This window comes from Cynocephalus volans, chromosome 1 (genome assembly GCF_027409185.1).
Source record: "Cynocephalus volans isolate mCynVol1 chromosome 1, mCynVol1.pri, whole genome shotgun sequence".
In the NCBI taxonomy this organism is placed as follows: Eukaryota; Metazoa; Chordata; class Mammalia; order Dermoptera; family Cynocephalidae; genus Cynocephalus; species Cynocephalus volans.
Window position 1 is genome coordinate 185415931 of NC_084460.1, and position 27360 is coordinate 185443290.

Below are 27360 nucleotides of genomic sequence, written 5' to 3' on the forward strand. Positions count from 1 at the left end.
TTTGCATAGCTTAATTCAGTTAACTGTCCCAACAAGGCTATCAGATAGATCTGTTATTATCTTCATTTTGCTGGTGAAGAAACAGAGGCACAGAAAGTTCATGAGCGACGACCATTGTCTCGTGGCAACCCTGTGATCTGGGGCCTGTCTCCCTCAAGGGGCAATTCCAAGAACCAGACACCAAATACTGAAGGGCTCTGAAAAGTGCAAAGAGCCTGGTGCAACATGCATCTGACCAGAGCCTCCACAGAGATGAGAAATAGCTGGTCCATGCTGAGAACCATGAAGACTCTAGTGACGATAGTCACCCCCACTCCCTGTTTCCCAAAAGGAAATGAATAATTACCTTAATTACTTTAATTACCTTTGCCAGAGCCCTGTTTTCTATCTTCATGATCATTATTTTTGCTATTTTCTGAATTCTATCTAATTTTCCCACACCCCTTTAAAATGCTTTCCAGCACTATTGACCTTCAAAGAAAGTTTGAAATAGTTTACAGTAAAAGACACTTTCAATAAGACCTACAATATACAGGTCAGGTGATCAGGAAATTTTGGGTTTTTGTTTGTTTGCTTGTTTTATTTTATCATTACACGATATAACATTTTTTTGTGACCCTTTACCAATTTCTCCCTAACTCCCCTGCCCCTCTCCCTTTCCCACCTCTGGTGGCCTCAATTCTGTTCTCTCCTTTTGAAAGTTCAACAAATTATTGTAATTGTAGTATCTTTCTTTCCTTTGTTTTTGTTTTTGTTTTCCAGCTCCCACTTATGTGTGAGGACATGTAGTATTTCTCTTTCTGTACCTGGCTTATTTCACTTAACATAATTTTCTCTAAACTCATCCATGTTGCTTCAAATGCCAGAATTTCATTCCTTTTTGTGGCTGAATAGTAGTCCATTATGTGTGTATAGCACATTTTCCTTATCCAGTCGTCTGTTGATGGACATTTAGGTTGGTTCTTACTCCTGGCTATTGTAAATAGAGTTGCAATAAACATGGGAGTACAGGTATCTCTCTGACATGATGATTTCTATTCTTTTGTGTATATATGCAGGAGCAGGATTGCTGGATCGTATGGCAGTTTTATCTGTAGTTTTTTGAGGAACTTCCATACTGTTTTCCATAATTTACAGTCCCACCAGCAGTGAAGAAGGGTTCTCCTTTCTCTGTATCCTTGCCAGCATTTTTTATTCTCTGTCTTTTTGATACTGGTCAGTCTCACTGGTGTAAGATGATATCTCAATGTAGTTTTGACTTGCATTGTTCCTGATGCTTAGTGATGTTGAGCATTTTTTTCACATGTCTGTTGGCTACTTGTATATCTTCCTTTGAGAAATGCCCATTTTTTAATCAGGTTATTTGGTTTTTTACTATTAAATTGTTTGAGTTCCTTCTATATTCTGCATATTAATTCCTTGTCAGATGCAGTTTGTGAATATCTTCTCCCATTCTGTAAGTTGACTTTTCACTCTGTTAACTATTTCTTTTGCTGTGCAGAAGCTTTTTAGTTTGGTATAATCCCATTTGTTAATTTTTTTTCTTTTGTTGCCTGTGCTTTGGGAGTCTTGTTCATAAACTCTTTGCCCATTCCACCTTCTTGAAGTGTTTTCCCTATGTTTTTTCAGTAGTTTCATAGTTTTGGGTCTTGAATATAAGTCTCTAATCCATTTTGAGTTGATTTTAGTATATGGCAAGAGGTATGGGTCTAGTTTCACTCTTCTACATGTGGATGTCCTGTTTTCCCAGCACCATTTACTGAAGAGGTAGTCCTTTCCCCAATGTATGCTCCTATTGCCCTTGTCAAATATCAGTTGTAAGTGTGTAGGTTGTAAGTGTGTAGGTTGGTTTCTGGGTTCTCTATTCTGTACCATTGGTCTGAGTGTCTGTTTTTTTGCCACCATGATGTTTTGGTTACTATAGCTTTGTAGTATAATTTGAAGTCAGGGAGTGTATTGCCTCTGGCTTTATTTCTTTTACTGAGGATTGCTTCAGCTATTTGGGGCCTTTTGTTGTTCCATATGAATATTAGGATTGTTCTTTCTATTTCTGTGAAAAATGTTATTGGTATTTTGAAGGGGATTGCATTGAATCTGTAGACTGCTTTGGGTAGAATGAACGTATTCACAATCTTAAGTCTTCCAATCCATGAGCATGTAATGTCTTTAAATCTTTTTGTGTCCTTATTAATTTCTTTTAGCAGTGATTTGTAGTTCTCACTGTAGAGATCTTTTGCCTCCTTGGTTAAATTGACTCCTAGAGGTTTTGTTTGTTTGTTTGTTTGTTTGTTTGTTTGTTTGTTTGTTGACTATTGTAAATGGGATTGCTTTCTTGATTTCTTTTTCTGCTAATTTGTTATTGAAGTATAAAAATGCCACTGATTTTTGCATGTTGATTTTGTATCCTGCAACTTTTCTGAAATCACTTATCAGCTCTAAGAGATTTTTGGTAGAGTTTTTAGATTTCTCTAAATATAGGATCATGTCATCTGCAAACAGGGATGGTTTGACTTTGTCTTTTCCAATCTGGATACCCTTTATTTTTCTCTTACCAGATTACTCTGGCTAGTACTTCCCATACTATGTTAAATAGGAGTAGAGAGAGTAGACATCCTTGTCTTTTTCCTGTTCTTAAAGGAAAAGCTGAAAGCTTTTCCCCATTCAGGATGATATTGGCAATTGACAGTGAGTTTCTCATATATGGCTTTTATTTTGTTGAGATATTTTCCTTCTATAACTAATTTGCTGAGAATCTTTCTCAACAAGGGATGTTGAATCTTGTCAAGTGCTTTTTCTGCATCTATTCAGATAATCATGTGGTTTTTGTCCTTGATTTTGTTGATATGGTGTATCACATTGGTTGATTTGTATATGTTGAACCATCCTTGCATCCCTGGGAGAATCTCACTTGATCATGGTGTATATATTTCTTTGATGTGTTGCTGTCTTCTGATTGCTAATATTTTGTTGAAGATTTTTGCATCTTTGTTCATCAGAGACATTGGCCTGTAGTTTTCTTTCTGTGTTGTATCTTTGTCTGGTTTTGGTATCAGGGTGATGTTAGACTTACAGAATGAGTTTGGGGGAAAGACCTCTGTTTCAATTTTTTGGAATAGTTTGAAAATAATTGGTACTAATTCATCTTTAAAGGGTTGGTAGAATTCAGCAGTAAAGCCATCCAGTTCTGGTCTTTTGTTTTTGGGGAGACTTGATCACTGCTTCAATCTCATTGCTTGTTATTTGTCTGTTAAGGTTTTCTATTTCTTCTCAGTTCAGTCTTGGTAGTTTGTTGTGTACAAAAATTTATCCATTTCCTCCAGGTTTTCAAATTTATTGGCATATAGTTGGTTATAATAATTGCTAATGATTCTTTGTACCTCTGTGGTATTGGTTGTAACGTCTCCTTTTTCATTTCTGACTTTTGTTATTTATGTTTTCTCTCCTCTTTTTGGTTAGTCTAGCTAATGGCTTGTCTGTTTTGTTTATCTTCTCAAAAAATCAACTTTTTGCTTCATCGATCTTTTGTATCATTTTGGGGGTCTCTATTTCATTTAGTTCTTCTCTGATCTTAATTTTTTTTTCTGTCTCCTAATTTTGGGATTGGATTGTTCTTGTTTTTCTAGCTCTTTGAGGTGTAGCATTAGGTTGTTTATTTGAAATCTTTCTGTTCTTTTGATATAAGCACTTATCGCAATAAACTTCTCTTATTATTGCTTTTGCAGTATCCCACAGATTTTGGTCTGATGTATCTTTGCTTTTGTTACTTTCAAGAAATTTTTTGATGTCCTGTTAATTTCTTCTTGGACCCATAGGTCAATCAGAACATGTTGTTTAATTTCCATGTATTTGTATAGTTTTCAGAGTTTTGCTTCTTATTGATTTCTAGTTTTAATCCATTGTGGTCTGAAAAGATACTTGAAATTATTTCAATTTTTAAAAATTCGTTGAGAGTTCATTTATGACCTAACAGGTGCTCTATACTGGAGAATGTTCCATGTGCTGATGAAAAGAATGTATATTCTGTAGTTGTTGGATAAAATGTTCTGTAAAAATCTGCCAGGTCCAACTAGTCTAAAGTGTAGTTTGAGTCTTGTGTCTCTGTGTTTATTTGTTGCCTAGATGATCTGTCCAGTGCTGAGGGCAGTTCATGTCCCCTAGTATTATCGTACTGGGGTCTATCTCTTTCTTGAGGCCTATTAATGTTTGCCTTATATATCTGGGTGCTCCAGTGTTGGTGCATATATATTTATGATTGTTATATCTTCTTGCTGGATAGATCCCTTCATCATTACATAACGGGCTTCTTTGTCTCTTTTTATGGTTTTTGGTTTAAAGTCTATTTTATCAAATATAAGAATAACTACTCCTGCTCTTTTTTGGTTTCCATTTGTGTGGTATATCTTTTTCCATCCCTTCACTATTAGTTTGTGTGTGTCTTTACAGGTAAGGTGAGCCTCTTGAAGACAGCATATAGTTGGGTCTAGCTTTTTAATCCAATCAGCTAGTCTGTTTTCTGAGTGGTAAGTTTAATCCATTTACATTCAGGGTTGTTAATGAAAGGTATTGTCTTACTCCTGGCATTTTATCAATTTTCATCTGGATGTTTTAAACATCTTTTGTTCCTTTTCTTCCCTATTATTGTTTGTCTTTGATGTTTGCTGGGTTTTTAAGTTGATAAGATTTAGTTTCTTTCTTTCTTGTTTGCATTTTTTGTTCTGCCAGTGGGTTTTGTTCTTTCTTGTGTATTCATGGCACTGATTATCATTTTTTAGATGCAGAACTCCCTTGAGGATATCTTGCAGTGCTGGTTATGTGGTGGTGATCTCCCGCAGTTTTTGTTTGTCTGGAAAATTCACTATTTCTCCCTCATTCCTGAACAAGAGCCTTGCTGGGTATAGCATTCTTGGCTAGTAGTTTTTTCCTTTTTGTATTTTGAATACGTCATCCCATTTTCTTCTGGCCTGTAGAATTTCTGCTGAGAAGTCTGATGTTACTCTGTAAGGGGCTCCCTTACAGGCAACTTGACACTTTTCTCTTGGTGCTTTTAGGATTCTGTCTTTGCGTTTGAGTTTGCCAGTTTGACTATAATGTGTCTCAGAGAGGATCTTTTTGGATTGAATCTGTATGGGGATCTTCGATGCTCCTGGATCTGAAGGTCTGTGTGTCTCCCTATACCTGGGAAGTTTTCCATTATTATTTCATTGAATAGGTTTTCTGTGGAGTATACTACAAAGCATATGTATTTCACAGGGCCTAATTTCCAAAGCCCTGTAGTTTCAAGTTTAACCTAACTTTTTAAAATTACACATAGAAATGTTAAGCTTGCAAAAGACAAGAAACTTTCCCCAAGCTAAAGTCTCTGTTGTAGATAAGAATTGTAACACAGCAAAATTGCTGGCTCCAAGAACAGATGCCCTTGGTGCAATTAAACCTAATGACTGCTGCCATGACAATTATCTTACTGCTCTTTTGTAACCACCTATGTTCTTTTTCTGTGATTTTCTGGCCTGGAGAATAAAAACTGAGAGAAGACCCCAGTTCATGGTGAATTTTCCAAGGAATGCCTCTCTCTTGAGGGTTCATGGAAATTAACCCCTTCAGGGCTTCTCACTGCTCAGAAGAAATGGGCTTTGAGTAATCCTTTTTGCGTCTCCATCATCCTGGAGGAGAGGTGACAGTTTTCAATAACTTTTCCTTTCTCTTCTCTTTTGGATCACCCATGATTCAAATATTTGTGCAGTTAAGGTTGTCTGCTAACCTCTCTTAGATTTTCTCCATTTTTAAAAATTCTTTTTTCCTTTTTGTTTTTTTCTGTCCACCTGGGTTATTTTGAAAAGACTATCTTTGAGATCAGAAATTCTTTCATCTGCCTGCTCTAGCCTGCTGTTTAAGCTCTCGTATGTGTTTTTTATTTCATTGAATGAATCTTTCAGTTCCATGAGTTGTGCTACATTCTTTTTTAAGGTATTAATCTGTAAATTTCCTCCTTCATATCCTGGATGATTTTTTTCTCATTTCATTATGTTGTCTAAATGAGTCTTCTTATATCTCACTGAGTTTCCCTAAGATTGTTGCTTGAAATTCGTTTTCAGTCATTTCAGGGATTTCCTGCTCTATAGGGTCTGCTATTTGAGAATTATTATATTCTTTTGGTGGTGTCATATTTTCTTGGTTTTTCATATTTCTAGTATCTCTGCTTTGATGTCTGGTCATCTGGCAGAGCAGTTTGCTTCTTCTATTACCCTGGAGTGAGCTTTGAGGAGAGAGACTGCCTCTTCTTTTTCTGGTCTCTGATAGTGACTCTCCTTTTGTCAATGCAGTCAAGTGAGTAGCAGGCATCCTGTGTGGTGTCTGTGGCTGCTACTGTGGTAGCAAGCCATCCTTGCAGTGGCAGTGGCTGTCATGAACCACCTACATGGAAGTGGTGTTTTCAGCACGCTCCTGCCTAGGACCCTTTGTGTGCTCCTGCCTTCTGCTAGGTGGTGGGAGCTGCCACTGTTTCTTCCTAGGACCTCATGCATGTACCTCAATCAGGAGATTTTGACATCTGGGAGTTACACATGGGTTACCAGAGCCCTGGTTTTGGTCCTAAACTTATATCCCAAGTGTTTAAGTCACAATGAGGAAATGTTTCTGTTTCCCACCATCGGTCCAGCCAGAAGTCTGGGGAAGTAAATCTGTGATTCAGTATTGAGATTGCAATCCATGATGGTTATTGAATATTGCTGCCCTTTAAAGTCTCCTGGAAGGCTCAAGGCCTCCCAGGCTCCCAACCAAGCCTAGAGTCTTCTTTCTAAGAAGCAACTAGCAGGCTCGGTTCTTGCAAGGTGGCTGCCTTAGGACTATATGGTGTCATTTCAGAAGTTCAATGCCTCCTCCACCTGGTTGGAGTGGTGCTATGTGTATAGTACAGAGAAACCCCAAAGGAAATTCTTCCTCCAACATGAAAGTGTGCAACTTTGGAAAAATTCCTTACGCTCTCTGGACTTTATTCTCCTTATCTATAAAATGGAGATAGTAGTACCTTCCTCACAGGGTTTCCGAAAATCAGAGGTGAGGGGAGGTAAAATGCCTGGCATGGAGTGAGGTTTCTGAACAACAGCCTTTGTGATGATGGGGGAAATTGCTATGTCACGTACAAGCAAACACAGTGACAATGAGTCAATATTCCAAGCCTTTCCCACAAGCAGAGTTTCATATGCAAGAGAGTCAGAGATGAGATGTCTTAGGCTCCAGGTAAGGAAAGAAAAAGGCATCATAGAAAGCTGAGGATACTGAAGGCAAATTTAGCTGTCTTCATGTCTTGCCTGGGAGAAAATGCCCTTGTGATAGCTTTGAGGGAAAAGCCTCCAGGGCAGTTTTTGGGTGTTTGCTGAAAAGCTCAAGACAGCCAGGGGAAAGCTGGAGGTTTTAGCCAGAAGTAGACTCCCATCCCTCCCTCTGGACCCTCAACAATCCCTCAGTAAATATTAACAGTGCTGAAGTCTATGGACCGGTCACTTTTTTCCCCGCATTGGGTTTTATTCCAGCACACGTATGCATAATTTAAAAAATAAATTTTAAAAAATGAAGTAGATGTTAAATACTGAAATGGCAATTTATCCACTACTGGCCACAAGATGGCAAATAAAAAATTACCTAGTTGCATACAAAATATATCATCTTTATTTACGTTTAATATGTTTAATATGTTTAACTGTACATATTTTTTAAAGTGTGGAAGAATGAATGGATCCATCCCAAATGTTGAACTATGGTTAACTTCCAGGAATGGGATTGAAGATAGTACTTTCTTTTGTTTCTTTATACACTTCTGAGTGTACAAGAATTTATAATTAAAAATAAGTTGTAATTATAGCTATTGAGGGTTCTTGTCTTTTTGTTCAATCACAGAACCATAGATTGTTAGAGTTGGAAGAGATCATGAGATTACGGCACATTTACTTTTGTTATCCTTTCCCCCTCCTTTCTTTGCTGAAAGGTGGTTTGTCTCATTGTTTGGGGCAACCTCTCTTTCCATGGGAACATTCATTCTGCCACTGAGTTTGAACTGACTTCTCATTGCCATAACTGCTTAGTCTACCAGTGAGTGGGTGAAGAAAAGAACAGGAGCATCCCCTCCTCAGGAAAGTACTCAGAGGCTTTCCTTTTGGGGGGGGGAGGTTCACATAAGCCCTGTGCTGAGAACCTCTGGCCTGCTCTGATGTTCACCTGCAGACCGAGAAGCCTGGTCCTGCTGATGCTCTTCATTTGAACCTTACTGGGATTGCTGCCACCCAACCTGAGGGCACCCTTCCTGTCTGAAGCCACCCATCTCAAAGGCCACATGGGCTTGCTTGTGGATAAAGAGCAACTGCAAACTCCTGACCACCGGGCGACTAGTCCATGTGCATTTCAAATGGCAGGCATAAAAGCACAGTGAGGTAAGGGAGACAGGCAGGGCTGGGGACAAGCCTGGGAGAAGAGTAATTTGCAAAATTTGCAAACACTTCCAGTGCCCCTAGACTTTAAGCTTGGTCTTCCTCCTCAGTCCCATGCTTTTCTGACTTACTTGTGGGTCTTGCCATCCTTTTCTTTCACAATCTTTGTCTGCAGGTTTTTCCCCATTTCCAACTTCCTCCACTTTTTCTCTCTCCCACCCCCACATCTCTTCCTTTTTGTCTTCCTTCCCAAAACTCTTCACTAACCAGAATGTGAAATGCAAACTCTGGTTTTTGTATATGGAACAAAAATAATCCTTTTATTTAAATTTTTTTAATTTTTAAAATTAGTATTCCAAAATATCTTAAGCAATATTTAAAAATGTTCTAATGGCCTTTGATGGATTTTTTTCGTAACTATTTTGGTTTGATTGCTTATTTAACTTGTTTATTTTTAATCCAGATTGTTCTAAAATCTTCATTAGGTGGCTTCTGAAAATCCATATTTTCATCTTTCAAAAAAAATTATTTCTCACTCAAGGCTTAAAGATTCACTAGAACAAGAATGTGTGACACCCTTTACTAAGAATAACAAGAAGAAAAAAAATAAAATAAAAGGGAGAACTGGAGGCTTCCAAGGGCTAGAGTCTGTTTACTATTAACATTCTTGGTAAAATCATATTTCTCCATTTCCCAGCCTTGGGCAGGGCCCAGGGAAGGCTCATAGCTCCACTGTGGGGCCTTTGAACCCTGTTCCATTTCCCAGATATTAAATCGAGTGAAGGGCACTGAAGACCATCCAGAATTGGTGCACATTAATGGGATCACATTGGAGAAAACCCAGTCTGTAAAACACCAGATAATGCTCAAGATGAGTGTAACCATTCTTGTCTGGGAAAAAGGGTTTGGACCACTGTGAAGGGTCTATTGAAACTGGACTGAAGCAGATCAAAGAGCAGCAATGAGAAAGTCCACCACCACCAGAAGCGCCATTATCTCCCTAAAGCAAGAAGAGAAAGTGTCTCTACTGTAGTTAGAATCTATTTTATCACCTGTGCCACATAAATCTAAGAGTGAAAACTGGCTTTATCAAGTGAATGTTAAGCATGATCCCAGAATTCAAAAATGTATAGTGTTGGTGGCAAACAGAGATGCATCTTGGTTTGGGCTGGCAGAAATAGGAATCAGGAGATAGTGCCAGACCCTCAGTGTATATGACCTTGAGCGATTCACTTTGCATTAGGTGACTGCAAACTCCTCGTTTGTCCAGTACGGTTGTTAGACGACATGATTGGCAAGGTCCGGTCTAGCAACGACCCCCCATGTCTCCTAAGTATAACTTTTACTATTATTTCTGTTCTCATGGTTTGGTAGGTGTAAGAGAAGCTGACCAGAGGAAGTGAATCACTTCCTGTGGTCATTCCTCTGCCCACAGTTAAGCCGTTTTTAACAGTCTGCATAAAAATCATATGTCCAGCCCTGGGTGTGTATTTTATTTAACAAGTGCTCAATAAGCGGAGGTGGGGGTGGAGACAAAAATGGGAAGAATTGAGCCAGTGGGGAGGAAACCATGCAAAAAACTCCCCCAGATAAAGACAATCTTTTTTGTAACTTCTGTTGGAAAACTTGTCGTTAAAGAATGAGAATAATCTTTTTAGAAGCACTTCACATGGTCATTTCACACTCCCTACGGAAGAAACTAATGTTTAAAGCAAAAGAGCTGCCCAGCTTCCACAGCGTCTATAGTAGATTACTCAAAATAGTCCAGCATCCAACCAGGTTGACTTGTGCAAATACTTCTGTCCTTTATCAGTGCTATTTCTTTCACTTCAAATGCGGTGTCATCATTTACACAAAATTTGTGAATAATTAGATAAGAAATATGAGATGATTTACTAAGAAATGTTTGGATATTAAGCACAATTTCACTCCAACCTTGAATGAAGGAGTGTGTTCATTTTCTAGGGCTGCCATAACAAAGTACCCCAGACTGAGTGGCTTAAAACAGTAGAAATTTATTTTCTCACCATTCTGGAGGCTACAAGTTCGAGATCAAGCTGTTGGCAAAGTTGGTTCCTTCTAATGGCAGGGGCCGGGGGGATGAGATAGAATCTGCTCTGCTCCAGGCCTCTCTCCTTGGCTGATAGATGGTCATCTTCTTCTTGTGTCTCATCACATGGCATCTTCCCTGTGTGGGGGTCTCTATGCCCAAATTTCCTCTTCTTACAAGGACATATTGGAGTGGTGTCCACTCTAATGACTTCCTCTAAACTTGATTACCTCTGTAAAGACCTTATCTCCAAATAAGGGCACATTCTGAAGCACTGGGGGTTAGGACACCAACATATAAACTTAAGGCAGGGGGAGGGGGACACAATTTAGCCCATAGCAGGTAGAAAGTCTAAGTAAGAGCTAAAGTCTCTGCTGCCTTGTGACATCATCACACATCAGTCTTTCTTGGTGTTAAATACTACCTACCTAACACCTCCAGGCTGTCTTCTGTTTTTATTCCCCATGCAGATGTGGCTACCTAGGGAGAGAAAGCCCAACACGACTTCTGAGCAGGGTGCTGCTTCCTGGTCCTGCCCACTTTGGGCACCATTTTTCGGAGACCCTCTGGTTAGGCTCTGTTTCTGACAATCCTCAAAGGCTACTAACACTCGACCTCAGAAAGACAGCAGATTGTACTCTGAGGGCTTTTTACAATTTAATACACACAACATATTATAAAAGCTACACAGTGGGTTGAAATCACCTGCAGCTGCCTTCTGTGATGGTCTAGAACAAGGTCCTGCAAACCTCTCTCATAAAGGGGCAGGCAGCAGACATTTTGGCCTTTGTGGTATATTTGGCCCTTCGAAACTTAGCTCTGCCATTGTCGTGTGAAAGCAGCCCCAGGTGACTTGTAAGTGAATGAGCGTGGCTGTGCCCCAGTAAACTTCACTTACAGACACTGAAATTGACCTTTATATATTTTTCACATGTCACAAAATATTCTTCAACCATTTCTTTCCTAACCTTTTAAAAAATATAAAACCACTCTTGGCTCACAGATCATTGAAAAACACAGTGGGTGGGATTTGGCCCTGCCTTAGTTTACAGATCCCTGTCCCTTTTTGTTCCTGGTGAGCCACAGTCATCTGCACACTATGCCCTCTTCTTCCTTTAAGGTCCTGATTTATCCCTCTTTGTCTATGCTGATCAGCTTTCACAAGGCAAGTCCTAAACCCGTCTCTACTGATTTCCACAAAAGGCATTGATTCTACAAGATGACAGCTATGTGCTGGGTGGGGAGGCTCCACTACCGTCTTTCTGAAAGGACCTTTCCACGTCTTTGCCCACCTTGATCAATGTCTCTTTTAGGATCAGGATTTTTCTCCTTGCTCTGGCTGGAGGGTGGTGGTGAGAGCCAAAACCTCTGGCGGTAGGCAGAGTCATTTTTTTTCTTTGAAAGGAGCTGAGAACAGCTCTCCTATTGAGCAAAAACATGAGCACCATGACACTTCCCACTAAACATTCCCCATTCTGCCCTCCCGCCTCCTCCTCCTCCACGTGCCGCAGCAGCCCTCTGGCATTCCTCTTCAGTCATTTCATGCTCAATATCACCTTGTCTGCTGGCTTAGGAGAGTGCTCAGTGAATCCTCCCCAAACACTGGCTGAGTGAGTGTTGAAAACCCTGGGATGCCATATCTCCATATGGCAAAACCATTTCTTGAACATTGGCTCCCCTCTACTATGTGTTTAAGGCAAATCCAGTTCTTTGCATGAAGGAAAACAATTATGAAAATATTTTAGACATGAAATGGTGCTACAGATTTGCATGCTACAAACTCTGTAAGGAGTGATGTTATTCCTCGTCCAAGCTCTATATTAATTAGTCAACAAGTGGGGCATAGGTACCTCTGGTAAGTAGACATCAGAGCATGTTCACTGTTCAGAGTAGGTACAAGGTATCACGAGACCCATCTTTCGGAGAATCGTACTTTTCATGTATACCAGACATGAAATTTTCAAACAGCATCAGAAAAGTTGACTTGGACGCTAAAATTTGCATTGTCTCACTCATCTTAAATCATGATAATAATTATGTTTTCATTGTACTTTTATGCTGCCCATATTTGGAAGACGAAAACATAATACATGGCATGTTCCTCCCAAGTGCCAAGTCCTGTGGCAATTGAGTCACACTCCGTATGCACAAGACCACCACCTCATCTCCATCTTAGGTTATAAAATCTTTGAGGGCAAGGGCCATTGACTGAAGAACTTGCTCAGGTCCCCAACGCTTGGCACAGATTGTGGACGGAGCCCTGTGTCACCAGGTGTGGTGACTTTCCTTGCACCTGAATGAGGTTCACTGACTCTCCTGAGCAGCTGTGCTCAGATGGGAGCAAACCCTCCCAGCTCCAGAGAAGTCCCTGCTGGCAGTGAGCCCTCTGCAACCACAGTAATGATAGCTGGCAGCCTGTACCTCCTGTTGGCTCACTCGAGCTCCCTTGGGTGCCTTTGGCCTTGGATGGCAACTTTCTTCGCTCAGTCATGAGTTCAAGTACAACCCAGGCCCTCCAGATGTGGCTTTGAAAAGCTGCTTTGTCCTCCCCCTGCTCAGCATATGCAGCTTCATGCTACTCCCAGGGGCTGCCCGTCCCCTCCTCTGTCCTATACCCGAGCTGGGAGCTAAGTCGAGCTCAAAGCTAGCTGACCTGATCTTGAGTGGAACTCCATGGTGCAAGGACACTGTGAGGTGCCAGGCCATAGAGTCAGGAGCAAAACCAGGGGATGACAGGAAGCTGATGTGACCTGTGGAAATGAGACAATGCCCCAGTCTTCTAGGCAATGTGGGTCAAATCTGCCAATAGCACCCCCAGGTAAGAACAGCTCTGGCAGGGCAGCGTTGTCACAGAGCCTCTCCACCAGAGGAAGAAGGCAAGAAGGACTTTTTTAAAAAAGAGAGAATGTATGGGCTGACAAAACAAATATGAATCAGTGAGGGGATAAGTATTTTTCTCCCAAGAATGTAGTCTTCGTTCCTTTCACCTTGGCTCTAGAATGCAGCTGCACCCTCAGCCCTGACTTTCTTAGAATAAGAAAAATGATTATTACTACTCAGTGTTGTTGTTACCAGGGTAGTAAAAACTACCCAGGATGTCAACTTGGGGTGCAGCCCCCAAGTGAGCTGTGAGGAATGGTATTGCTCCAGTTGAAAGAACTAAAAGGGAACTTTAGTTTCATGAATTACCTCCTGGTTTTCTGCCAAGAAACCATCTTGAGAACCCTGGTCCTGAGTTTGACTCCACTGGGGAAAGAGCCTGGTAACATCACCCTATCCCCCAGCACATTGGTGCTGCCATTAAGAGGAGCTTATCATGGTTTATAGATAAAATGAATGCAAGAGTTCTCACCATGCCACTGACGGGGCGACAATGTCTGCCTCTGGAGCCCACATTCTGGCTGAATACCAGTGTGTCTTAGTCCTCTTGCTCTGCTGTAGCCAAATACCGGAGATTGGGCAGCTTAAACAACAGACGTTTATTTTCCCACAGTTCTGGAGGCTCAAAGTCCAAGATCAGGGTTCCAGCAGGGTTGGGTTCCTAGTGAGGGCTCTCTTCCTGGCTTGCAGATGGCACCTTCCTGCTGTGTTCTCTTGTGGCAGAGAGAAAAAGAGAGAGAGAGAGAGAGAAAGAGAGAGCACTTTGGTATTTCTTCTTATAAGACCACTAACCCTACTAGAGCAGGACCTCACTTTTATGACCTCATTTAAGGAATTTCTTAGAGGCCCCATCTCCAAACATGGTCACACTGGAAGTTAGAACTTCCTTATATGAATTTTGGGAAGACACAACAATTCAGTCCATAACAGGTGCATGAAAGAAACTCTCTCCTGGGCCACTTTCACTATTTGTTCATTCATTCTTGTGTTTGCTCTTTCATTTCATGCCTGTTCACTGCAGTTACTATGCACCAGGTGTTTTCCCAGAGGCTGGACTAATAGGGGTAAGCAAAAAGCTGGCTCCCCCCACTCCCTCTTCAACCTCTCCTATCCCCAGCAACCACCCCGCCTTCCCCACTAAGGAGCTGTCATGCTAGGGGCTAGGGGAGAAGTCAGGCAGGTAAACATGGGAAGAAACAAGAACTGAGAATGCAGCGCATACCACAGGGAGAATAAGTTACTTCTCACTTGTGCTCAAATTTACACTAGTTTTTACATAATCTGGTCTGTAGCTCCTGATAGAAAAATCTTTCCCTATCCCTTTTTTAAACTGTGCCAAACAGATGAGTATTTTTTGATTTCCAGAAAACTGATGTCTTCTAACTTTTCAGACTGCCCGTCCCTCATTTGCTGAATTTGCACAGTCTCTCTTGCTGCTGGGAGTTGCTCTTAACATGTCATAACAGCCATAGGTGTGTGAACTAGATTTGAACAGAGGGTGAGGATGATTTTATGAGTAACATGAGGAAGTATCAAAATATTTGTTTTCTGAACAACTGTAAATTACCACAAAGAAGCCGTTGTTTCTTTCTTCTCTAATATCATTTTAATATGTGGATCTTTACTTTTCCCCCTGATTTGCTGCTCTGGAAAAAAGAAAAGTGTCGTAAGAGGAAAAGCACTGGTGGGTACAGTCATTACAAATTTGACATTTCTAAATTGGGCTTGACAGTGGAACTTTGAAAATATTTATCTATCAGAAAATAGTTTTAGCCACAGGCAATTTGGTGAAAAGGTTTAGTTGATGGAAAAACCGTAACTCAGTGTGACTGGCTTTCATGTAAGATGTTCATGAAGGCCACAGAATCACTAGCATTTCCAACCACCTGGAAAATTTAGTACAGCTCAGAAAAATAATAGGAGGCTGGGGGAGGTAGCCAAAGCACTGTACAAGATCAGATAAATTTATGTGCCTTAGAGACTTGGATTTTAATATTAAATTATAAATGAAAGCAATGCTCAGGCTAAGTGTTTAAGCAGGTCTCTGTGCCTATGCCCTATTCTGCTACCCCTCCGAAAGAGTCAGATAATTTTCCAAAATAAGGTGTTCTGCTGCATGTGTATGCAGTTCTCTCCCTCTCGTATTTCTGGACACAGTATGAGTATATATTCCTATGGCTCCTTTATGTAGTTAAGAAGGACTCCATCATGGGGGCACTGGCCAGTGTCTTGGTATTTTTGTGTGGCTACTGAACACAAGGCAGTGGCTTTTGGTCTTTGCCACGCTCGGGATATCCATGGTCTGCCGTGCTCCATGCAGGTTCTCTGGGGACAGCACAGCCCATCTAAGGTCCTCCCTCCTGCCAACCCTGTGGGTCCATTACTTTGGCCTCTGCATGAGCAATGAGCTTGGCCATGTGAAGCTCTGAGGCCGTTTCTTCTGCATTCCTCATCTACAACTGCCCAAAAACAGGTCTTTGCTTGAACCATCTCTTGAACATGATCAGATTTTCCCATCTTTTTTCCTGCTTTCATACTAAGATTAAAGAAAGCAGCCCGCACCTCCTCACCCCCCAAAACAAGCAAACCATCAGTGGAAGAAAGGAAAAGTAAATGCAGGCCTTTGTTACAGGTCCAGCTCTCCTTCCTTCACTCTTGTCCCTTTTTTCATCCCTCAGACCATGCACGGAGTAACATTAACCACTTAGTTTAAAATCTCCATCCCAGCTGCCCTTGGAACAGTATCCAAAGCCATGGCATGTTTCCTGAGCCTCCACTCATTTTCCCCAGTGCCGCCATCATGCTCTCTGTTCCACCAAAGCCTCTATCACCCCACGTCTTGGAACATTCCAGACTGGAGTGTTATTCTTACAACTCCCATTTCCCCCTTCAGTTAGCTGACTCCCACTCACTCTGCCAGGGTCACCATTTCCCCTAACCATCCCCCAGCACTGGCTGGAGCACCCCTGCCGTGGGCTGCCATGCCACATTGCAGCACTATTTCTGCATGCTCTACCGTGGTTGCTGTTTGCACAGCTGCTCCCTGTTAGACTCCTGGAGGGCAAAGGCTGGGTCATATTCCCTGTTATATCCCCACAACCCAGCACTGTGCTGGGCATGGGATAAGGGTTGAATGAATATTTGATGAATGGATGAATACAATTACAAGAACCAATGTTTAGGTTAAGCCATATGAAATGGCTGATTTTGACCACTTTTGACCTACAAAAATGGCAATTTCATGATTCTGTCTGATAAACAAACAGTCTTAAGAATACTGTATCCTGGCACTAAAGAGTGCTTAACGCTTCCTCCAAAATATGTAGGGGTCTAGACCCCAGGAAGAGAAACTTCAGATAACATAGAAGAGGACAAAGGTGGAAGGGAAAGAGGATTTTGTAAAAAGGACTGAACAGGCATTTCCAATCAATTATATGCTGGGAATTTTTCCTGGTCTCCAAATATTGCCCCTCAGCCTTTCAAACCATCTGGAAAATTCTTCCTTCAGGATGAAGCATGATCAAGCCAAATGTGAACTCTGCACCCTCTGACAGTCACAAGGAAGCCTGTTAAACCATGTAACACTATGGGGGGAAAAAACTCAAAACTTTTCTAAACCAGAAAATGACTGAATCTTATTTAGCCATTAGAGAACGCAATAACAATGGGGTTGAAGTACCAAATATATAGCACATCATGAGTTTATAAATACTACTGTTCAGAAAAGCTGAATGGATTCTAGGAGGAAAATGGCTCAAAGTAAGAAATGAAGAAAAATGAGATGGTCACCTTTGGTGGAAGTTGAGAACATGCCACTCTTGTCATGAGTAATCAAGAATTTGATGCTTAAGAAGAAAAAGGACCTGACACTTTTCTCCTCCCCTGCAAGAAAGGCCATCAAGGGCACAAATCCTCACTCAAATCCAACCCCCGCAACTGTGACCAAGGAGAAGCCATCTTGCATGAGGCAGGCTGAGAATGTCCAAGCCACAACTACCGGTCTCCATGGTGGCAAGACTCAAGTTAATCAATTGAGACAATTTTGGAAAATACAAATAGGAAACCAACCCCAAAATCATGACTGCCATGTTTTGTACTATGTGAAACTCTAAAGAGTCATGGGCATTTAAGCTGCATAGTTTTTTTTCAGAAAGAGGATGCTTCCAAGAGGTAGGGTATGTTCAAGAGGATATTATCCACAATTCAGACAACCAGGGAATATCATTCAAAAATCAACCAGGAAAACCCATAACAGCCATTTACCAAGCACCCATGAAAAACTTGGCTCTGGGGTCCAGGGATACCCAAATGAAGGAACAATAACTCCAACCCTCTGGGGATTTTCCTGTTTTCCCTCTTGGGCAGGAACTAAGCTGACAGAAATCCCTGAAGCCAAATGGAATGTGCAGGCACAGAGCAAGGATGTGAGGACACAGGCTTAATTAACTGCCAGGTATGAGAAATGGACCCAGCGTGCTGAGAGTCAAGAAAAGGATGGCAACCGAAGGATACTAGGAACATCTGTGAAGACATCGCTCAGGAGACAGAAGCTGATCATTGTTCAAAGGCTATGACTGATATGGAACCATTTCTCTGATACTCGTATTAAAGAAGCATCCTCAAAAAGGAAAAGGGGATGGGATGCTCTATGCTTTAATCATATGTTAGGAAGGAGAATTTAATGGGGTTGTGAAATCTCATACTGTTTAGGTTGGTATGAAGACACTAAGAATGTATAGCTTTGTCTGACATACAGACATGATTATCTGTTGTTTTTAAAAGAGTTTTCCTTTTATGGATAATTTTATCTCATTTACTTTTATTGGTATGTTTAGAATTAGTTCTGATATTTTATTTCTTTATGTGCTTTTTGGATTGCTTCTTTGACCTTTTAAGTAAAGTATAACATGTGTACAGAAAAATGAATAAATGAGAAATGTACGATTTGAAGAATTTTCATAGAGTTAATGAACCTGAGGAATCAACACTCATATCAAGAAATGGAACATGAACATCATCTAAGAATCCCCCGAGTCACTCCCAGTCACTAACTCTCCCCGAGGTTAAGCACTAGCTTGACTTCTAATGTCGTAGATTCATTTTGCCTGTTTTTGAAATTTATATAAATGGAATCACATAGTATGTACTTTTGCATCTAGCATCTTTTGCCCAACATCATGCTCAAGAGATTCAATCATATTGTTGCTTATGGTTGTGGCTTATTCCCTCTTATTGCTGAATGATATTCCATTGCATGGATATACCACAATCAATTTATCCACTCCACTGTTGTTGGGCATTTGGGTAGTGTCCTGTTTGAGGCTATTAGAAATAGTGCTACCTTGAACATTCTTGTACTTGTCTTTTTGTGAACTATGTATGCATTTGTATTTGGTACACACCTAGGAATAAAATTGCTAGGTTATAATAGGGTTTGTGGATTGTCAGATTTAGTAAGTTCTGCCAAGTAGGTTTCCAAAGCAGTTGCACAAATTTACACTCCCATGAGCAATCAGAAAGTCAGAATGATTTAGGTTAACAAAAAACTCTAATGCATCCTCAGACAATAAGTACATATTGAGGAAACCCCTTCTACACCAAGTCAGTATGATCCAAAAGCTTGAGGATTAAAGATTTTTGTTGCTTTCTTGGAACAAAAATAAGAGTTACCTATACTATTTTTAAAAGGAAAGAGATCAGAAGCAAGTGGGTTCTGATAAACATTACGATCTCCTTTCCAAGATGAATGAATAATGTAAAATAAATAAAGGTTAATAAAATGGCACAAAATAACAGTTAAGAGATACCAAGATCATGCCAGATTGCAGTTACAGAACCAGATGTTTCCAGGAAATTATGGCCCTTGTTTTGAATTCAGCTGGCCAAAATCTGGGTAAAATTGTACATGTCAAACTCACAGGCCTATCTGACAACAATGTGTATGCCATTTTGCAAAGAAGAATGTCCTGGGATACATTGGGAAGAAAAGGCTGATAAGAATTTTAAAACTCATGGGATTAATTTTCAATAGTTTTCCAATTTTTATTTACTCATCATTTTCTAGTATCATTAGCTTAAAAAATATTGAAAAAAATTGAAAGTGAGTATCCAAACTGGCTGGAGACTTTGAAAAGTGAAATCTTTTCGGAGCTGCAGGAAAACACAATGGAACCACTGTTACAGAGACACACCCTTGTAGTGATTTCCCATTTCCCATAGATTTAAAAAGGGTGTACAGTGTAGGCACATAAGCTTATGTATGAGGCCATAAAGTATTTCCAGAAAGAGGTACAAATCTTACTACGTTTATTCTCTCCTTAAAACTCTTTAGTTGTTTCTTCCTATTGCCAAAATAAACCCAGCTTTTTGACATGGCATCCAAAGCCATTTATAAGCTAGCCTTCACCTCTGTCTGCCTCTGTCCCACAGTCCCCAGCCTTCCACCCCATTCCCTCTGGCATGCTTTGTTCCAGCAACATCAAACCATCTCTAGTTTGTTCGTTCTGTTCTGCTATTTCTGAATGCTCGTCTGTAGAACCCACTCTAGCTTGGCTTTGGCGCCCATTCCTCCTCTCAAATTGTTCTCATGGAGGTCACCAGTGACCTGCCTTTTGCCTAGTCAATTGTTCCAGTCTCAGTTCTCATCTGACTTGGTCCACCACCTTCTAGAAACATATTCTCCACTGTGTGCTGGGACACTTTATAGTCCAGGTTTTCCTCTTCCTTCACTCCTTTTGTTGGTTCTTCTTCCTCTTCCAAACCCCTAAATGTCAAGGTGCCACAGCCTTAGTTCTTGAGGTTCTTCCCTTCATTATCCATGTTAACTCCTGATTTCAGCTCAGCAGTTTCATGACTTTAAATACCACAATATCCACCCCTGATCCCGTATATTTATATCCCCAACCCTGACTTCTTTTCTGAGCTCCGATTGCCTACTCCACATTTCTCCTTGGTTTTCTAACATGCATGGTGCTAGATCTTCACCAGCCAGTGTGGCCCTCCCCCGCTGCTGTGATGGTGGCTGCTGATGGCCCACGGCCGCACCCTTCCCTGGAGAAGTGCCTCAGCTGATGAAAGACACCACACCTACAATGTTTGGGAGATTTTACCCTCAAAGCCCTACCCAATGACTGACTGATAGAGGGACACAAAAGTCCAACCTCCACGTATCAAGGAGGGATGCACAGTTCTCATGTGTGATCAGGCTGAGATGAGACTTCTCAGTTGTAACCACGTCTTCCCCCGGCCTACCCTACGTCCCTCATCACTTTCTCTGGAGAGCTCACCCTCAATAAATCACTTGCACAGGAATCCTCATCTCATGCTCTGCTTCTACGAAACCCAATGCAGGAGAGGTGTTTCCCATTTACCAGGCAGAACAGCGCTCTTGATTGACTCCCCCCACAAGTCTTGCTATGATCTATTGCTCCTCTTCATCTTCATAAATGGCAGCATTTGACTAGTTGTTTGGTGTAGAAACGTAAAAGTTGTCTTCCATTCTCATCTTTCTCTCATGCTCCAGATGCAGTCTGTCAGCAAATCCTATTACTTTGGCCTTTAAAAAAAAAATTGCTATTATTTTTTGTACACATTTATGGGGTACAAAGTGATATTTAGAGGTACCTGTATACAATGTGTAATGTTCAATTGGGAGTATTTAGCATATCCACCATTCACAAACCTCTATCATTTCCTTGTGTTGAGAACATTTGAATTGCTCTCTTCTTTACCATTAAAGCACATCCTGAATCTGACTCCTCAGCATCTCCATCTCCTACCCAGACCCCTGGAAGAGCCTCCTTACTGGTCTCTGATTCCTGTTATTGCTGAACTTTAATTAACTCTCCTCAGAGCTACCTGAGTGAGCCTCTCAAAATGTAAATGGAAACAAGTCCCTACTCTGCTCAGAACCCGCCATGGCTTCCCCTTACACTCAGAATAAAATCCAGTGCCACCACTTGGCCCCTCCTACCTTACTGTATTAATCAGGGAAGGCTGAGACATGGTGCATAACAAGTACCACCCCCCCAAATCTCAGGGCAGGGGCTTGTTCCCACCACATATCTGAATACTACTCCAACCCGAGAGGACAAATGACATCCCTAGAATGGTTTTGAATCCCTACTTAAAGTACAACTATACATATCGGTTTCATGTGCCTTATAAAGACACATTATTACTTTTTCATTCATCACTGATAAATGCTGAAAAATATTCATCCTTTAAAAATTCAAAGCAAAAAAAAATGCTTGAACAGAAAAAAAGAAACAATACATATCCTATCTAAACAATATCAATAACAAAAGCAATATACTTTCCCTTCAAAGTCAAACAAGGGATGCCAGCAGACCCACACCACAGGCCCAGCCCAGCCATGGTGCAGGCTGACGCCAAGCCTGCCCTCCCGGTGGGTCTGGAGCACCTTTGCCTGCTCATGGTGTTCTACTGGGAGCTGGATTCTGATAAATATGAAAGTGATCCAGATAAAAAAAGATCTGAAGAGAGAAAAGCTACTCCTGGATGCAAAGATAAACTACCAAATTAGGAAGAAAAGGTTAAGATGTATTGTGAGGAGCATTTACACTTGGATGATGGAATTCGCTACATCTTGGATGGCAGTGGGTACTCTGATGTAAGAGATAAAGAGGACAAGTGGATCCAGATTCCCAAGGGGAAAGGAGACATGACCACTCCTCCTGCGGGAATTTATCACTGCTTCACGCTGGGTGAAAAGAACTCCATGAAGGCCATGCCTCTGTTTGTGGAGGAACCAGTGTGTACAGCAGACAACCAGCCAGCAGACTATTTCAATGCCCAGGGACAGTATATGAAATTTCTGGCACAGACAGCATAGCAGTGTTCCCTGGGAGCCAACACACACTGTGGAAACATGATAACTGAACTGAAAATCACTCATTTTCTCCAGTTTCTTTTTGCTTTTATACTGCAAACTTGAGGCTTTCCTCTGTAAGATTATTTAATCAGAATATTTTTTAATGGAAGAAGCTGTAAATCTGATTTTTACATGGAAGCAACCGTGGAAATCTAAACAGGTCACCACCGTTTTCTCTAACTCAATCTAAACTAGTGGTCCATAGCCCTGCGTCAGAACGTGCATTCGTCTTTAACCCCAATGAAAGTTTCATCCCCCAAAATGTGCCTCCATAGACGCTCAGTCTGGATGAGATGCAGTACTGGCCTTATGAGAAGGGGCAATAACAGAGAGCATAGCCAGCCAGATAGGAGACTCCTTCTGCCAAAATTATGCCCTGGGCTGGGGAGTGGCCTAGAGAGGAGCTCTCATATTAGGGGCACACTCTGGGTCGCTGACAGCACTTCCTTTTTCAAAATAAAGTAACTGCCTTAACTTTATGCTCTTGGCTTGGAGTTACTCTATGCTCAGGTATATGTAGTATTTTACCTGGTTCATTAAAATCACCCCAGTTTAGATTCGTTGTATGATTATACAAGGTACTTCAAAAAGTTTGTGGAAAAATAGAATCGAAAAATAATACAAATCTTGTGTATGTATATAATTAATTTATATATTATCTGTGTTAGTATTTTTTTAGTGTGAGATTTCTAGTTTCTTTCAAAGTCAAGCTTTTGACTTTTAACAAGAGAATTAGTACATTAATTTTTTATTCAACAATTCTGAGATACAGTTATGCCCAGTTTATTATAATTATAGAAAAACCCCGAATCAACCTCATGTTTTAGAAGGGAAATCTGTTTCTTAAGTAACTTTTTAAAACGGAATGAGAAATCTTCATGTTAACATTAGTCTTTCATCACCTCCTCACTGGTCTTCGGGGTGACCACTGCTCAGACAAAACTCAAACCTTAGATGTTTAAGTAAACTCTGTCTTAATTTTAGAATTAAAATGTACAAAGGCAGCACAATAATAACATAAATATTCCAGGACTTTCTTCTGTCAAGCATTACTCTATTTTAATAATTAAAATTAAGTGCTGATCTACTTAATTTTTTTATGGATTCATTTCTAAACGGTCATTATAGATGGACTTGTTCATTTTTAGGAATTAAACATTAAAAACAGGAAAAAAAACAGGGTAACAATGGGCAATCGATAATAATTACAAACTAAACATTCAAAATATTATTAAGCTCAACATATCTTTTTGATGTGTATTGCCCATCTGAATAGGGTGTGGGAGGTGTATGAATTGTGCGTTTACTGTGTCATTCTCTCTTCTCCACTAGGAAAAGCATCAGCACACGCTTTGGAAAGGTTATCAGCCATGAATCCCCTCTCAAAAAAAAGCTAAGCAAAATATTCTGCAGCAAACAACGCTGCCCTTACGTCAAGTACAACTGAGCCTCTCTGCCTCCTCAGACCAAGTCAAAAGTCACCTCCTCTATGAAGCCTTCAAAAGAGCCCATCTTGTGCTTCTGGGTTGCAACTTGATTTTGCCCTATTCATCCTCTTTTCTTTAATAATAAGCCCAAGCCCTGTGCACATGGTGTTAGACAAATATTGGATGAATGAATATGTGAATGAAAGTATTAATGACCTAGAAAAGTGACCATGGAGTGGGCTGCACAACTGCAGGCATTTCCTGATTTCCTTTTGAGAAAGGAGAATTTCTAAAACCACAGGCAGTTTAGAATTTGTTCAAGCTACACCATTGTCAGTGGGCCTGAAAGGATGCCTCTTTCTGTTCTCAGCATGGTTTAAAATGACATCTAATTCAATACTCTGCTGGTAAAAGACCATTGAGAAAAAAATAAAAGTCTTGAAATCTCCAGATCAAACATGCTACTGCCCGCTTCTGCTTGGAACACCACATGTCTGTCATGTGAGTTTTTCAGGATGATCGAAGACGAACAGTGAGTGACTTGATCTATTCAAACTCTGCTCTGGGCTGGCACTTGGTGGAGGCTCACACAGAACATTTATTCCTTGGGGTGAACAGGACCCGCCAGTACCCTTGCTAGGTTCCCACGCCAAGACAGACAGGAAAAAACAGGGAAACCCTTCTCCAGTTTTGGAAATGAAGTCTGAGTGTGCGAGGGATTTGGCGATGCATTAAACATTCGAAAAGTCAAGTTTGGGGAGACACAGACAGGCTTCATTTCCATGATTCCCCATGACTTCAAACCAGGAAACACAGTGAACAGTCCAAATGAGACAAGACATTATAGTTTTGTGAAAATTCCAAAGAAAAAAAATGCATTTACAAAATTGTTCTCCTTTCCAGCTGTGTGTGTGTGTGTTAGATAAAATAGACATCATAGATGCTGATCCTTTTGGCAAATGCATTTAAAACAGCGTACAGTAGCCCACAGAGGATCACACATGAGCATCAGAGATCCCTGGTGTCTTGCAAAATGCTAGTTAGCATCTTCACAAAGCTCAGCTTCTAGGTTTAACTATGGTACACCGCTGGGAAGTCACTTGGTTACAAGAATGGAATGATGACAGAGGAGATTTGTGTTCCCTGGTAATCACAGGTAGAGAGATGTTGGCACCCTAATGGAAGCACAGCTGTGTGCCCTCCCCTGGGGCTACCTCCCTCCCCACTGTCAGTTGAGCCCACCTGGCTCGACCATATGGAGAGTGGCAGTGGGACAGCTTGGTCCACCTTCTAAAGCTGGAGATGGTGTCAGCAAATGTTCAGAAGCTCTTTGCAAAGCTCTGCCTTAATTGGTGCCTAAGGATCTTCATCCACTCTGACCCCAGCGGTGGACCTGAGATCCTTACACCCATGGCAAGTCCTCAGAGATTCAGAGAAACTATCCTGGCACCAAGTGCCAGGCTAGGTGTGAGGGAAGGTGCTAACCTTTAGGGTAGAATAAGTGGTCCTCTCTGGCCCTGTGGAATTCAGTGCCCATCTCGTCTCCGCCTGCTGTCTCTTCCAGAAGGTAAAACCAAAAACTATGTTCCCTGTCCCCAAAGAAATGAAAATCAAACAACAGTAATGCATAATTCAAATTGATCAAGATTTAAAGAAAAACTTTACCAAACTTAATATAGGTGAAGTCTGGGGAAGTAATACTCTTCTTATATCTCAGGAAATATTAATTCATCCAACCTTTCATACAGCCACATATGATTGCTATGTGGTCTATGGCCTGTGATTTGGTTACTTATATCAAGAGTTTAAAACCTTTCACAGCTCTCTAATTTCACTTCAAGGCATTTACTATAAGGAGATAACAAAAGATTTATGCAAAGATGTATTCACTAACATGCTCGTCTCAACCTTGTTTATAATAGTAAAAATTTGGAAACAACCTAATATTTTCAGCAATAGGGAACTGGTTAAATAAATTAAGATTCATGCATATGATAGAATGTCATGCAGCTATTAAAAATCATGTATAAAAATCATGGCATAATATAGAATAAAAATTAAAGCGATTATTAAACAAAACATGCATACATCAGTTTTGTAAAAATCAAGGTACATCTATTCATTGAAAAAAAACTGGACCATAAATGTTGAATTTTAACAATGATGTCTGTGCCTGGAAACATCATAGAAAATGTTTTGTTCCTTATATTTTATATGTTTCTTATTTTAAAGATTAACGAATCTTCAGGCCACGTCATCAAGTAAAATGTTGGATGCTATTCTCCAGGGCTAATGGTAAATGTTCCCCCAATTCACTCTCTCCATCACTACTTCTGTTTGGCAATGCTCTGTTCCATTATCAACTGCCCTATCAAGACATGGCCCAAGAGGATGAATAATTAGAAAAAATGGTGAAAAAGTGATAACATTTTGTCAGTGAGTAATACACTCTAACACAGAATTTGCTTTAGAAAAATTGCTAAGTTCTGCCTCTCAAGCACATTCTTATTCCAATATACTGTATTAATTCTTTCATTTATTAACATTTTTGAGCCTACAATGTGGCCGGCATTGTTGTAGATAGATGAACAAAATGAAATCCTGACCTTCACGGGCTTCCATTCTAGTGAGGTCGGGCAGGTGGAGGGAGAGAGAATGACAGGTAAGCGATGCCGTAAATAAGGTAATTTCAGATTGTGGTAAGTGCATGACAGATATCAGCCAGGTGATATGATAGGGAGTGACAGTAGGAAAGAGGGGGCTGCTTGAGGTCTGGAAAGGACCACATGAGGAAGTAACTATTCAGCAGAAGCTGGGAGGAGGAGCAGGTGCTAGCACAGAGGAGTAGGGAAAGAGTGTCCCCTGCAGGAGAAATAGCAGGTGCAAAGGCCCTGAGGTGGGAAAGGATCAGGTGTGTCTGAGGATGGGTGGAGTCTAGTGATTGAGGGGAGAGTGGGATGAGGTGGGATAGGAGGAAGCCAGAGGCTAGACCACAGCCAGCCTTGTCCGGCCACCTTAGCTTTGAGATGCCAATTACACATCAGAGTGGAAACGTCTGCTGGGTATTAGATCCCCATGTCTGGAGCTTGGGGGAAAGGCTGGAGCTGCAGGTATAGATTTGTGGAATTGTCAGCATTTGGATGGCATTTAGGGTGACCAACTCATCTCAGTTTGCCCAGGTCTTTCCCAGTTTTAGCACTCAAAATCCACATCCCAAGAAACCCCTCAGTCCCAGGATAACTGGAATGTAAAAGGATGATATTACCTGGCAAAGAATGTTGGCGAGGAAGAAGAGAGGCCTCAGAACTTGGTCCCAAGCACACCAGTGTTTACAGGTCAAAGAGAGGAGGGGTCCAAGCCCTGCTCAGTTTAAGAGCAGTCAGCAGCCTCTCTCAAAGTCAACCCAGAGAGATTCCACAAAGCCAAGGGGAAGGCAGGACCCAGCACTAGTGCTGAATTTGTAATATCAAGGGTGGAGACAGGAGTGGGGTGCAGAGCAGAAACCCCCAACCTCATCTAGTGGGAATCTCAGAAGTGGCATTTACACTGAGATCTGGAGGGTGAGGAGGCTCCCCGTGGGGTGCCGATGGAGAGGGAGGGAAGGCGGTTTTCCCAGCAAGGGGAACAGACATGCAAAAGTCAGAGAAAACCATTCAGAGGGGCTGCAGCTGACATGTAGGTCCGAGAGCA

The 27360-nt window shown here is 41.1% G+C and overlaps 1 pseudogene; it reads left to right on the plus strand.

Moving 5' to 3' along the window:
- Positions 1–21724: 21724 nt before the first annotated feature.
- Positions 21725–22204, plus strand: LOC134366368 (acireductone dioxygenase-like; annotated as a pseudogene).
- Positions 22205–27360: the final 5156 nt, after the last annotated feature.